The sequence below is a fragment of the Lithobates pipiens genome, unplaced genomic scaffold (genome assembly GCF_037356315.1).
Source record: "Lithobates pipiens isolate NorthernLeopardFrog02 unplaced genomic scaffold, aLitPip1_a1.2 Scaffold_8, whole genome shotgun sequence".
NCBI classification, from domain to species: domain Eukaryota; kingdom Metazoa; phylum Chordata; class Amphibia; order Anura; family Ranidae; genus Lithobates; species Lithobates pipiens.
This window is the reverse complement of record NW_027507903.1, coordinates 126697885-126713009: the sequence shown is the minus strand read 5'-3', so window position 1 is coordinate 126713009 and position 15125 is coordinate 126697885. Positions and strand designations below refer to the sequence as shown.

Below are 15125 nucleotides of genomic sequence, written 5' to 3'. Positions count from 1 at the left end.
AGGTGGCTCTTCAAAGTATTGACGTTAGGGGGGGGTGAATAGTTACGGACATTGACTTTTTCTGTTATTTTTTGGTCATGTTCTGTAAATTAAATTATGCAATTCCTCAAACAACCATGTTAATTCCAGGTTGTAAGACAACAAAACACGAAAAATGCCAAGGTGAGTGAATACTTTTGCAAGGCACTGTATTCTTTCCTAAGGCCTGGTTTACACCTATGCATTTTTTTTGCGCTTTTTCAGTTTTGCAAAAACACACTGCAGTCCATTTAAAGCGGGAGTCCGCCGGGACTCCGCGTTTTTTTTTTTTTTAAAAGCCAGCAGCTACAAATACTGCAGCTGCTGACTTTTAAAATAGTGACACTTACCTGTCCAGCGCGCCCGCGATGTCGGCACCCGAAGCCGATCTCTAGATCGTCTTGTCGGGTGCTGCCGCCGCCATCTTGGGTATGGGAATCAGGAAATGGAGCCTTTCGGCTTCATTTCCCGGTTCCCTACTGCGCAAGCGCGAACCGCGCTGCGCAATAAGGATGGTCCCCGCTGCCTCTGGGATCTGTGTGTTTCCCAGCAGGCAGCGGGGCACTTGCGGAAAGGGGCGGGCACTTGCGGAAAGGGGCGTAATCTACGCCCCTTTCCGCAGAGAGCTATCCCGGAAGTGGGTGCAAAATACCTGTACTGTACAGGTATCTGCACCCCCCTCCCCCATGAAAGGTGCCAATTGTGGCGCCGGAGGGGGGGAGGGTTCCGATGAGCGGAGGTCCACTTTAGGGTGGACCTCCGCTTTAACATGGTTTGCTATGGATGTAGTTCACATCTGTGCATTTTATGAAAAGGGCCAGATTTTTTCTGGTTTTTGGTTTTATAGATTTCAATGGATGAAAAGCATGTATTGAAAAACGCAACATGCACCTGCAATTTGCAAACTGCAACCTGCATACGTGTGAATTAGGCCTAAAACAAAAATGAAGAAGCCCTGTCAGGTTTGGATTGCTGTCTTTGCCCCTGGTGGGGAGTTTTACCCTCTCCATTTGAACTGTTTACCATTATTATCGAAAGTAAAAGAAAAGCTCAAATTTTGGGTTGTCTCCAGAACAGAAATAGAGGTGAAATCATCCAGTAGGGACAATAGTCCTGCTTACCCTGGTGAGACCCTAAAATTCCCACACTTTGTAGGGATTTCCATTCACTTCCTGTTTTGGTTATGGGACAAAAGGCAAAAAAAGCCCTGAAAAAACTGATAGGGGCTTTAACCCTCCCATCTCTGTCCAAAATGAAAAAAAAAGGCCCCCCCCTTTCTAATTTAACCACTTTAGCTCCAGAAGGTTTACCCCCTCCCCCTTCATTACTAGGCCATTTTTTGCAATACGGCACTGGGTTACTTTAACTGACAATTGCCCAGTCGTGCGACGTTGTACCTAAATAAATTTAATGTCCTTTTTTCCCATAATTAGAGCTTTCTTTTGGTTGTATTTGATCACCTCTGCATTTTTTATTTTTTGCGCTACAGACAAAGAAAGATTGAAAATGTTGAAAAAAAATAAGATTTTTTTCTTTCTGCTATAAAATAGATCCAATAAAATGTCTTCGTCAATTTAGGCCAATGTGTATTTTGCTAAATTTTTTTGGTAAAAACAATCCCAATAAGTGTATATTGATTGGTTTGCATGAAAGTTATAATGTCTAAAAAATAATATTAGTAATGGCAGCGATCAGAGACTTATAGTGGAACTGCTACATATCAAATCAGAAACTCAGTGATACTTTTGGGTACCAGTGACACTAATACTGTGATCAGTGCTAAAAAAAATGCACTGTCACTGTATTAATGACAATCAAAGGGTTAAATGTGTCCCTAGGGAGTGCTCACTAACTGTGTGTGGTGAATGCTTTAACTGTTGGAAGACAGAGATCCATGTTCCTGCTTAGCAGAAGCACAAGATGTCTGTCTTCCCTTGTCACAGAACAGCTATCTGCCTCTCTTGGGAACAATCAGGGGGTCCTGGCGGACATCGGGCCTACCGGACCAGCTGATTGGCTCCCATTGTGTACAATCACAGCTGGCAGCACATTGCGCGTCAGAGACTCGGAAGAGCGAAATCATGTACAGGTACTTGATTTTGCACAGGAGAGCTGCAGTATATGTATGTGGGGTGGTCGGCAAGTGGTTAATCAGCAGATGCACTTGCAGTGCTCTATTGTTCTAATGAAAAGTTGAAGGGTCTATATCACTTAACCCTTTGGGATTATCTCACCAAAAATTATTATTTTTTATTTTTTTATTTTTATTTTGCATATGATGCCTATAACCTGAATTGACTCTTAGTGAAGACTTTTGTGCAAGTCAGTGAGCCAATTACACAAGCAGGAAATTACATTTCTGTGGAATTTCAGAACACCTCCAGGCTGCCATGTTGCTTTGAATTTTATTGAAAATTACAACACTGCAGATTGAAAAGGAAAAGTAATTTTAAATCACATTCAATTACAATATGGCTTGTGTCACGATTGTATATGCTATATTATTTTTTGCTACTTTTTCCCCACGAATGTAGAGATACCATTTAAACTGGTGTGCCCATTAGAGAGTGGGAAAAAGAAGTGAGTTATTCCAAGTTATGGTTATTCCAGAGACCCCCCCACCCAAAGTGTAAACAATGAAAGAGCTGTTTGGATTGTAGGATCGTGGAGGTAAAGCAGGGCATTGTCTGAATGAAGAGAAACTTTGCCCTCCATGGAATCAAGTTGTATTCCCACAGTATCTTCAGATTCCCTGAAAATGATGACCAGAGGTTCCAGGTCAAGGGTAAAGAGATCCAAGGAGATGGGTCTCCTGTCTTTCCCCCTCCCCAACATGAAAGGATGTGAGTGTTTATCATAAGTGCAAACCCAAGCTCTGGAATTGGAGTTTGGACTGCAAATTAGGCCCAAAACCAAATTTGCTCAGGACTGTATACAAGTGTCACCATTTGACTGAGTCAAAGGCCTTCTCTGTGTCTAAAAAAACAATAATTCTGGAGCAAGAATAGGGCATTTTGCACCTATATAGGTAAACTGGCAACAAAGGTTGATATCAGTCCCCTTTGCTAGGCATGAAGCTCACCTGATCCTTATGCATCAGAGGTTCAATGATTCAGTTAATTCTGGTCACCAATATCTTTGTCACAATCTTGGAGTCCATTTTCAAAAGTTAAAAAGGATGATAAGAGGAACATTCTTCCACATTCCTACCCGATTCGGGGACTATGACAACTTCATCTAGCATAGTTATGGTGTATTCGAGAAGGTCTTTTTCACTACAGGGGCCAGGCTGTCCTGGTAGGATTTCCAAGACTCTACAGGCAGGCCGTGAACTTTTCAGTTTCATTATACACCTTTTTTAGACCTTCCAATGTCATCACCGGGTCTCTGCTTCTCGGGGGTGCTTCTTTAAAACAGCAGGAACAAGTACAGCCCACATGTGAGCTGAGCATCTATTTGCTTTCTTTCCAAAAATCCGGCGGACTTAGAAAGAAGTTTTTGACTCCGGCCATCTGTGTGCTAGTCCGCCGGACTTTTGAAATGAACAGACTTGCCCACACACGGAGTAAAGTCCGTTCATTTTGAATGCGGCTCCAGGTAGACGGGACTGTCGAAAGAAGTCAATGTGGCCACCTTCGGCGGTGAGATTGACACCTCACTGGCCCCGTCACCTGGTATGGACTTAAAGGAGAAGCCCTACGTTGAAAAAATGGTGTGGCCATCCCCCCAAAGTCCATATTAGACCCTTATCCAAGCACGCAGCCCGGCCGGTCAGGAAAGGGGGTGGGGACGAGCGAGTGCCCCCTCCTCCTGAGCCGTACCAGGCTGCGTGCCCTCAACATGGGGGGGTGCTTTGGGGAAGGGGGGCCCTGCGGCCCCCCGCCCCAAAGCACCTTGTCCCCATCTTGATGTGGACAAGGGCCTCTTCCCGACAATCCTGGCCATTGGTTGTTGGGGTCTGCGGGCGGGGGCCTTATCAGGATCCGGAAGCCCCCTTTAATAAGGGGGCCCCCAGATACTGGCCCTCCGGAGGCCCTCCTCCGTGTGTGGGCACGCCCGTTCATTTCAAAAGTCTGGCAGACTCCCGGTTTGTCCGCTGCACCTAGTCCGGTCGTGTGTGGGCAGGTCCGCTCGTTTGGAAAGTCTGGCGGACCTCGGCTTCAAAGTCCGCCGATAAGTCCGCCGGATAGTCCATTCGTGTGTACGCGGTATTACAAGCAGTGTTCCGACTTACGAACAAATTCCACTTACAAATAAACCTATATCCCTAAATATGTTCGTAACGCAGGGACTGCCTGCATGTGCTGTGGTGTGTTCAGATCCTAGTTTGAACCCACCGGAGCAAGGCCGTCAGAAAGTTGTCACTTCACTGGGCCTATTATCTATGGCCATGGCATTCCTCGTCCTGCAGTTGCACTTATTCAAGGGGCATGTATACATGTTACTCTGGGCCAGGAAATGCCTCGGCCGCGTGTGGTTGTTCAGTACAGTCACTTATGGTTGTTCAGTACAGTGACAGCTTCCTCGTTAGGTGGTTTGGGTGAGTTTGGACTAGGGTCTGAACACGCCCCAGCTCATCCCAGCTTCCCTTTTACAGGCTAAATTAACCTCCCTTGCGGAATGATTATGCCAGATTTTTGGTATATTGTTTTGCTTAGACATTTGGAAAGTTGCTGTCGTTACTTTCAGTGTTTGATGACTAATATCCCCACAAATCACTATCGCTCAATTCTGCAAGTAATTCTAATTTATTATAGCTGTTTTATAGCTTTTTCTTTTGACATAAATGGACATTTTTTTGGTTGCTATGGATATCCTCAAGTTTACAGGCAGAAAGAACAGTATATATAATATAAAACTGCATGCAGAGCACTGAACAAAGCATTAGGGACAAAAGGGATGTGAAATGATTTGATAAAGTAATGTAAACTGTAAGATTACAGTGTACTACCCTGTTTCCCTGAAAATAAGACCTAGCGTGATTGTCGGTGATGGCTGCAATATAAGCCCTACTCCCCAAATAAGCCCTACCCTGTTTCCCCGAAAATAATCCCTACCCTGAAAATAAGACCTACAAGGACTTCAACTAGGGCTTATTTGGGGGGTAGGGCTTATATTGCAGCCATCACTGACAGTCACGCTAGGTCTTATTTTCTGGGAAACATGGTATATGTATTATGTGTTTTTCACTTTTTGACGCCGGGCTCCGTCCCCGTGTGTCACGATGCCCGCAGAGAACGGAGCTCGGCACTGTGATAGATCAAGCGGAGTACACAGCTCACGCACACAGGGCGGACTTCGCAGGATCCTGGGGACAAGGTAAGTAACTTTGCCTGGATCCTTCGATGCGATCCCGAGTGTGGCTCAGGGTTACTGCTTTTGGTAATGAAAATTCACCCCCAGCCACACTCGGGAATACCGCCAGGAAGGTTAAAGCATGTTATGCACCTTTGTGAGTTGAGAGTTGTTAGAGATATGAGTGATTTAAGATGCAGTATCATAAACATAACAACTGAAAAAAAAGAAAAAAGTCCTTGTGAATTTAGCTTAATGCAGGCTTTATAAACAGTTAATTAATTATTAACCTATCACAAGGAAGGGAAATCAATCTGTGTGTGGTTTTATTATCAAAGGAAGAGATTGGGAAATGGTTTCCATCTGAAAGCCCAATTCTATGAAAACAAAAAAAATCCAGTGCTCGCTATGTCTAGGGGAGTTGAGGTATATCTTGCAGAACAGGCTGTATCACTTACCCATCTCCCCACTCTGGGGCATTAACCCTGTATTGTATGTTTATGAGGCTGGAATGTGTCAACGGAGACTTAGGAGGAGTTGTGGGGGACCGGCCACAGTGCTGGAGGGAGCCTGCTGGAGCGAGGAGTGTTATACTGTTATACTTACCTGTTTAGTCCAATGGTATTGCACAGAGGGGCCCTTAAGCTCCTCTTCTGGGGTCCCCACCTGGCACTCTTGGCTCCTCTTTTTGTGTCTGTCCCCATAGCAAGTTGCTTGCTATGCAGACAAATGTGTGGGCTCACTCCTGAGCCAGGTTGTGTGCATCCCTAGACCTGCAAAGTGTGGCTCAGTCATGGCCCCTGCTCTTACCTAACAATATTTGATTGACAGCAGCAGGAGCCAAGCTTGTGAATACAGATGGAGGAGAAAGCAGGGCATAACTCTGTATAGATACAGGACTCTGGTAAGTATTTAGGGAAGGGGAACAGAAACTTGAAGTTTTTTTTTAACCTTAATGCAAAAGGCTCTTTGCCTTTACAACTCTAGGAGTGCAGGGGAGCACCACTACGAGGGTGAATGTTTTTCATTTTTTGGATTTAAAGTGCATTTGTCCAGTGTGTTAGAGTTGTTAATGGATGGTGTTAGGTTGAATCCATAGGTTCTCATTGATGTTCACATAGTGAAAAATAGCCCGCCAGACAAAGGCTGACATGACTGGCTTACGGCTTTTTGCTTGATTAATTATAATGAGACTCATTGATTTCTATTGATAAAATAGAATGGTCATTCCAGTGTGTTCATAGAGTCATCACAAGCACAATCCAAGCAGGATTTAATTATTAGGAGCCTAGGAGCACAAATACTTTGACACCTTAAAACCTACCCAGGCATTAACGGTACCCTAAACATTCCTCTATGTGGATCCCCATACAGACACAAACCAGAAATAATTAGGCTAGACCAATAAATTGTAACAGAAGACCTATCCATGCCAAAGTGGTGTCATTGCTTGAATCCTGGCAATGTTACCAAAGGTACCATGTAATGGGTAAAAAAGCATGATGTCGTCAGATACCTTTTAGTAAAAGTTTAAATTATGACAGTTTCATTTGAAGTGTTACATGACAAATTTCAGAATGTTGCCAATGTTACCAGATTAAGTATATATTGAAATGGAATAATGGCGGACTGATGGCTATTATTATATGTTCCAAATTTCAAAAGAATAAAATACTAAGAATAAGAAACTACTAGATCTACAATTACCGTAAAACTACAAGTCCCAGCATGCCCTGTCAAGCTACTAGGTTTTCAATACCTTATACATGATTTAGCTTTTTAGATGTGACAACAAGTATGCTAAAATTGTGGGAAATCCACTTGCTTGCTTTTAGTACAGTATACCTAGTACCAGGACAGTTACGTCCAGTTCCCAGGGCAAATATGTGGTACTGAGCCCCTCTCCACCAATCTAATGCATGCCATTTAATAGGTGCTCCACCCCTCCTTGCACCTGTTCTCTGTCCCTTTGCATTGCCTGTCCATGGTTGACATAAAGTGTGGACTGCACATGCACGGCCAGTTGCTTGCTTTCTAGCTGCTAGAGGGTAGTTGCCCATGTACAGTGTTTTTTTTTGTCAGCTGTGGGCAGATGGGGTGGAGAGTGGGCATGTTGGAGCACAGTGTGGCAGCAGTAGCTGTCAGAGAAGACATGATGCTGCAGCCTAGCTCTGTTTACTAGCCACTGATCTAGCGCTTTGTGTGCAGTGAAGACCCCCCCCCCGCTGTGCCTTGTGTGGCTACTCTTCTTACCCATCCCTTATCCTGGCACTGAGTATACTGATGGCCCAAAAGGCTGGAAGAATTACTTCTCCAGGATATGTTCACCTCACTGTTGTAACTGAATGCCTGCTCTTGAGAATGCCTCCTCACTTCTTTTTCTTCCATACTCTAGAACTAAATCTTGTTGCCATGTTGGACCACCCTTAGTACTCATCTAATTTGCATATGGCAAATTAAGAAAAATAAGGCCATTTGTATTTTGGATGATCTTCCAATTGAAGACATTCCCAAACAAGCCATAAGTAGAGCTCGCTTTCAGGCCCATAAGTTGATTTTCAGACACTGGAAGGCTGCCGAACCACCTTCGTTGAAGGAATGGGTTGCCCAAATGGGAGATATGCTGCGTCTGCAGAAATATATTTTCCAGCGCAGAGGATGCTCAGGCAAATTTGCAAAATTTTGGTCCCCTTGGCTACATACCCCAGGACTTTCTCCTGCAGAATACATTTTAGACCGCCTATTTATTGGATGCACTATTGGCTACCGATAGTTCAGGGGACATAACTGAGTCTGCCGTATGTTTCCAGGATGGAATTCAATAGTGGTGTAGAGATTATGGGCCAACTGAGCCGTGATGTATGCGATGGTATTAGGAACCATTGTATTCTATCTATGTATTTGTGATGTGCATACTCTGGAACATGTACTGCTTTGTGAGGTTTTGCTTTTCTTTAATAAAAACTTAATTGGAGATAAAAAAAAAAATAAGACAAAAGCTGAAGGATAGCCATCTACAATATATATAGACTAAGAGTTCTCACCTTATCCCACTAAACATGTTTTGTTGGCAGGGAGAAATATGCTTGGTTGGCAGAGAAAAAAAAGAATGTCTTTCCCTTGCTAATAGGATGAGCGGTCTAGATAACAGATTCCCCTTCTGCTCTCCCTGAGCACGCAACATAAGCCCACTATACATGTTAAAGATTGTGCAATCCATAGATGTATCCAAACCATGTAATGGGAGGTTGTACTTATTATCTAATCAACCTGTCTCCAGTCAGGCAGTCCATTACACTACATAGTTGCTGATAGTTGTGCATTAAGCTTGTAATGTGTATGAGTAAGAGCTTTGAAAACAGCTTCAGATGCAGCTGATTATTATGTATAATATAATGAAGATTTTGGCTACTGGCTATTGAACTTCCTTTTTCTAGTCCCGTCGTACGTGCTGTACGTCATCATGTTAGAAATCGCTGGACGTTCGGAGCGTCCATGTGTGGCCAAGTCCGTTCGTTATAAAGTCCGGCGGATTGTTTGCCGGACCAATTCCGCCAGACAATTCGATCGTGTGTACGTGGCATAAGTCCGTTCGAAAGTCCGTTCGTTTTGAACGTGATTACGTTAGACGGGACTAAAAAAGGAAGTTCAATAGCCAGTAGCCAATAGCTGCCCTTGAGTCGTATTTGGTCCGTCGGACCAGCATACAGACAAACGGTTTTCCCGATAGGAATTTAGTCCGTCTGACAGATTTGAGACGTTCTATTTCTAGGTCTGTCGGATATTTTAATGTAAAACTATCGCATTAGCCCACACATGATCGGATTGTCCGACGGACTGATTCCATCAGACCTAGTCTGCCGGAAAGTCCGGTCGTGTGTACGCGCCATTAGAATAGCTAAATTTACCCCAAAACAAAGAAAAAATGGGCATTTTGCCCAAAATAGTTATTTATTATTTCCTGCTAAAAACTGATGAAGTATATTATTTATGAGTGTGCAGCGAGGTGTTTAGAAATCATATACAGTATGTGGTGTGTACGTTTTCTGCTGCTCTAGCACACACTGTGTTTGTCAGGTCTCAGATGCTTTCATGTTCTGTCTCCTCCTTGCTGCTCAAAGATGGATCTCGGTAGGGAATTAAAATATGTTTCCAATGACAACCTTAGTGCAGGCTAAGTGCAACAGATAATGATGCAAAATAATTGGGGTATTTTAGTTTGTACATCATAAAAACCTCAGACGGTATGAAATCACACCTTTTTTCTTCTTGTACCTGTGCTGTCATACACAGCATTATTTAGGTTTACAAATATCCTCTGTTTTGTGGCTGCTGCTTCTTGTCTGAGATCAAAGTGTTCTGTCTGCACAGACTAATCTCTTGCTTTACTACATGCATTTGTTTTTCATGTCTAGTTGGTAATTGGGTGTCTTTTCTTCTTTAGCTCTGTCTATGTTTGGTGTATTTTTCTCCAGAGTGGTTATATAATAGCTTGCTTTTTCCTGTATTGACATATGCGGCAGTATATTCTTTCCCTGGTCAATGGATAACGTTATGCAGTAAAGTAAAAAAAGCACACAAGCAATTATCACCATTTTAAAATCTTGCAACGTCTGCTGCTTTCATATTTGTAAAATTCTTCTGCAAGGTTTTCTAAAAAAAAAGTGGAAGATAAAAAGTTCAGAAAATATTAAGACTCATTTTAAATCCCAATTTCATTTTCCTTCCACCACTTTTTACACATTCTTTATCTATTGAAATAGCATCAGGAACAGAAATACAGTTGACATCATGTATAACAGCAATAGGCATCAAATATACAGGTAACAATAGAATTAACAGATCAATAACATGGAGAAATATCAAGTTAATGCATGAAGTGGTAAAGTGTGAGCAGTAAGTGGTCAGCAAGAACCAAAGTAAGACCGGTAGATAGGGACAGTGGGGGCAGGGCTAGGGTGGGTGGAAAGGGACACAAGCAGCTGTAAATGAAGATCAGCTAGGAGCCAGGCTCCCCACCAGTAAGGTGAAAAAAGAGTGGGGAGGATACCAGGGGTGACGTGGAGGTAAGGTTGGGGCGGGGTATAGGGAGAAGAAAAAAAATAGGGGGCAGTTGAATAACTTCCCTTGAGATGAAATTCCTGGATGGCTTAACTCTAATGTAAAAATGCATATAAAAGCAAATCATCAGAATTCAGACTTTACAAAGAATGCAACAAGATATGTAAGGGTGCAATTAGGGCGGCTAAGATAGAACATGAAAGACACATAGCGGAGGAGAGCAAGAAAAGATCCCCAAAAATTCTTTAAGTATATAAACATTAAAAAAGGGAGGACAGACCATTTTGGCCCCATAAAGAATGAAGAAGGACATCTGGTTACAAAGGATGGGGAGATGGCGAAGGTATTGAATTTATTCTTTTCCTCAGTCTTTACAAGGAAATCGGGGGGCTTCAGCAACCAAAACTGCTGTGTTTGTCCTCATGACACATTACAAGAAGCACCCTCATGGCTAACAGTGGACAGAATTAGAAATAGACTTGGGAAACTAAACATTAGTAAAAACGGGACCAGATGGCTTGCACCCAAGGGTACTTAGAGAACCCAGTCAAGTAATTGCCAGGCCATTGTTCCTCATTTTTACTGACAGTCTACTGACTGTAATGGTACCAGCTGATTAGAGAAAAGCCAATGTAGCACCAATATGTAAAAAAGGCCAAAATACATTCCTGGGAATGGGAATTACAGACCAGTTAGCCTAACATCAATAGTATGCAAGCTCTTGGAGGGTATGATAAGTGACTATATACAAGATTTTAGTAATGAAAATGTAATCATTAGAAGTAAGCAGCATGGATTCATGAAGAATCATTCTTGCCAATCCAATCTATTAACCTTCTATGAGGAGGTGAGCCGCCATGTAGATAAAGGAAGGCCCGTGCAAAAGCATTTGACACAGTTCCCCATAAACGTTTACTGTACAAAGTAAGGTCCGTTGGAATGGACCAAAGGGTGAGTACATGGATTGAAAACTGTCTACAAGGGCAAGTTCAGAGGGTGGTGATAAATGGGGAATACTCAAAATGGTCAGGGGTGGGATGTGGGGTCCCCCAGGGTTCTGTGCTGGGACCAATCCTGTTTAATTTGTTCATAAACGACCTGGAGGATGGGGTAAACAGCTCAATCTCTGTATTTGCAGACAACACTAAGCTAATCAGTGCAATAACTGCAACTGCATGGCAAATAAGGTTTAATGTAGAAAAATGTAAAATAATGCATTTGGGTTTCAAAAATATGAATACAAGCTACTCACTAGGGGGTGAACCTCTTTGGGAATCTAGGATGGAAAGGGACCTGGGGGTCCTAGGAGATGATAGGCTCACTAATAGCATGCAATGCCAAGCTGCTGCTAACAAAACAAACAGAATATTGGCAAGCTAATAAAGGGTCTGGAGGATATTAGTTATGAAGAAAGGTTGCGAGCACTGAACTTATTCTCTCTGGAGAAGAGACACTTGAGAGAGGGGATATGATTTCAATTTACAAATACCATACTGGTGACCCCACAATAGGGATAAAACTTTTTTTTGCGGATGGGAGTTTATTAAGACATGTGGCCACTCATTAAAATTAGAAGAAAAGAGGTTTAACCTTAAACTACGTAGAAGGTTCTTTACTGTAAGAGCGGCAAGGATGTGGAATTCCCTTCAACAGGTGGTGGTTTCAGCAGGGGGGACTCGATAGTTTGAAAAAACTATTAGATAAGCACCAGAACGACCGCAACATACAGGGATATAGGGATATACAATGCAATACTGACATATAATCACACACTTAGGTTGGACTTCATGGACTTGTGTCTTTTTCCAACCCCACCTATTATGTAACTATGTAATCTGAATCTGAAGAATGTTAAGTAGGAGCGCTTCTGCTAGAAGAGTTCTCCAGGTGCTATATACATTGAGGACCATCCAAGGTAACAGGATAGCAAGCTGACAGGCACTCGAGCAGCATTTTCAGGAGAGAAGCAGGCTCTTGATAGACAAATAAGCTGACTCACCATTTTGGGGTTTAGGTTTTGAAGAAGGAGCCTTTGAGCATGCTCTGAAACTAGTCACCTCCCCACGGTGTCCACGGTGGTTTTAGGAAGTGGGGCACCATCTTGCTCCTCCAGACCCTTGGTTCTTGCAGCTGCTGGTCAGCACAGTGACAGGGAAAGACCGTCTCAGGAGAACTTCATACATTAATAAGCCTGTCTACTTTGTAATCCTGTAAGTGTTTTTAACTGTTGCCTTTTAATAAAAGTACTGACATACTGCACTTAGAAGCGCCTTTCTCTATATATCTCTGAATCTGACTGGTCAAAGGACTAAAGGGACTGTTCTGAGTATCAGTTTGGCATTAATGGGGGGGGGGGGGGGGGTGGCATGTGGGAGGTGGTAGTAAACCAAAGAGGAGTCTTTTATTTTATATACATGCGTAAGGCACTTTAAACAATAGCAAATGTAAAGATATCTTATATATATATACAGTATATAGTTCACATTCCTATGTTTTATATTAGACATTTAACACAGTTTCCAATAACCCTTGCATTTATCAAAAATGGTCAAAAAATATATTCAAAATAATATAATGTAGTATTCTTTTTAATTTCTTTGGCAAATAATGACAGTCAGAAAATAACAAAAAAAATCACTATTTCATTATCTAAAATACATAGTTAAATTTGTGCTTTATTCAAAAAATCAGATTTTACCCTAGTAATGCATGGTGTGAAATGTACATGAACCTCTGGGCAAAGATTTACAGATACACACATGCTTTATAGCAGACTGGGCAACATGGAATCTAAACTGGCAGGAATCGTTCATGTTTATGAAGAGATTTTAGATATGAATTGGAAAAGTGTCATAAAAGAAGTCATATGTGACCATTTAAAAAACACGTTTCTGTAGTTCACTGTGATCTCCTGACCATTACGATGTTTTGTTTGTATTTATTGTATCCAGTAATTTCTTTCAAAATAATGTTTATTGATTGTCAAACGTGATATACATGAACATCACATGAAACAGGTGAGCCAGATATACACGAGAAACCGAATAATGTCATACATGGGAAAGCCAACTGATGAGAAGGGTATGTACATTGAACTAGGTTGGGGAGTAACGGGAAGTAGTACGTTATTGGTGTTAGCGTCTTTGCATATACTGTTAGATATAACATTTTCACAAACCATGTAGATCTATATCGCGTTGCAACATTTCATATTGTTCTATTCAGATCTTTCTCTCAGTGTAGAGGTGTTGTGATGTTCTGTTCCACTTCTATTATTTCAGTGAGTGTTAGTAATATTAGTGAGTGTTACGGGTATGAGCATCAGGGTACGTTGGGGATTTTAGTTTAATTCCTATGAGTGAATGTTTTATGGGGTGTCTATTGATGGGCTTTTAATTTTCTCTGTTGTCATATGTATGGGGTTCTCTGGGATCTGTGGTCTGCTTTTTCTATATAGGCTAAAATCGGACCTCTAGCAGTCCCGTGAAAAACTGAAGCGAGACCAACAGGTTGGGACTATGATTAAGACTCCCGGGGGAGGTGTAAAAAGTCCATCAGGGGAGCGGTTTGGAGAGGTGTTTTCTTCTCCGGAGGTAGTACCACGGTGGAGGAGAAGGTAGACTAGAGAGTCAACTGAGAGCGGTATATTACTCAGGCTTAGGATGGGACACATAGGGTCTCTGTACGGGGGTGTACTCTGTGTTATACAATGTAGACTACAGGGGTAGTGTTGAGGAATGGAAATGGTGGGAGAGTGGGATACAGGGGCGTAGGGGTATGAAGGGGGAGCTCTGTAAGAGGAGTCTTTTAAGGTAAAATCCATCCAGTAAAACCAAGTGATTTGGAAGCCATACTCTTGAAGGAACTGGTCAGGTTCTTCAAAAGTTTCATATCCTCAACTTGGCAGATCCATGGTTATATGGACAGTGAGGAAGAGGACTTCCACAACTTCCCACCACTTTTATTAATGCCATTATTGATAAGAGTCAGATTAGTGTTTGGAACAGGGATGCTTCTGCAATTAACACATTTATTGTTAACATTCCTCAAACAAAAACTCCTGAATTTATTGTGATCTATAAGTTTTTAATGAAGAACTTGTAGAAATCCCTATTGTAGTAAAATATATTTGGCACGTGAGTGACCTTTATTGCATTAGGTGCTATTTACTCACCTTTCTTGTTTATTGTTGTTATAATAATACTTTGAGAGTAAAGCTGGCCATACATGGATCGAAATTTGGCTGGTTCAGCAGGACTGGTATATGGATGGTTGTTCCAGTTCATGAGAAGTCGGTCTATCAATCTGCTTTGTACAAAACAGACTTGTTGGTATATTTTTTCGCTTAATCAGCGCATACAACCAATTGGCTGCATCGCTGATCAGTGTATTCTAATGGAGGGGGGGTGCCGCTATCAGAATACAATGACACGGTGGAGAGGATTACCGCATCTACCTTAAGTGTGTGGATGGGGAAATTGGTTCAGTTTTTTTGTTCAGCTGGTTAGCTGAATAAAAAAAAACAGGTATTGCCACCTCAAGGATTAATCTGTTTTGTTATTTGTTTCCATGGTTGATTATGTTATTTGACAGTTTATTTATTTTGACAGTAATACCACATGTGAATTTATATACAGTAACTGTAACTGTTAATTCTTACTTCCACATATGTTCTAGCATACGTTTCTGTGAAACAGTATTTATGTTCTTATATGTACCAATTTATTCCAATTTATTTCATCCATTCCCAA

General features: G+C 42.0%; 1 protein-coding gene across 1 annotated transcript in view; it reads left to right on the top strand.

The window, feature by feature from the left end:
* Nucleotides 1–15125, top strand: part of MAPK8IP2 (mitogen-activated protein kinase 8 interacting protein 2) — a 108350-nt gene that overhangs the window by 32502 nt on the left and 60723 nt on the right. The gene's annotated exons all lie outside the window — the stretch shown is intronic.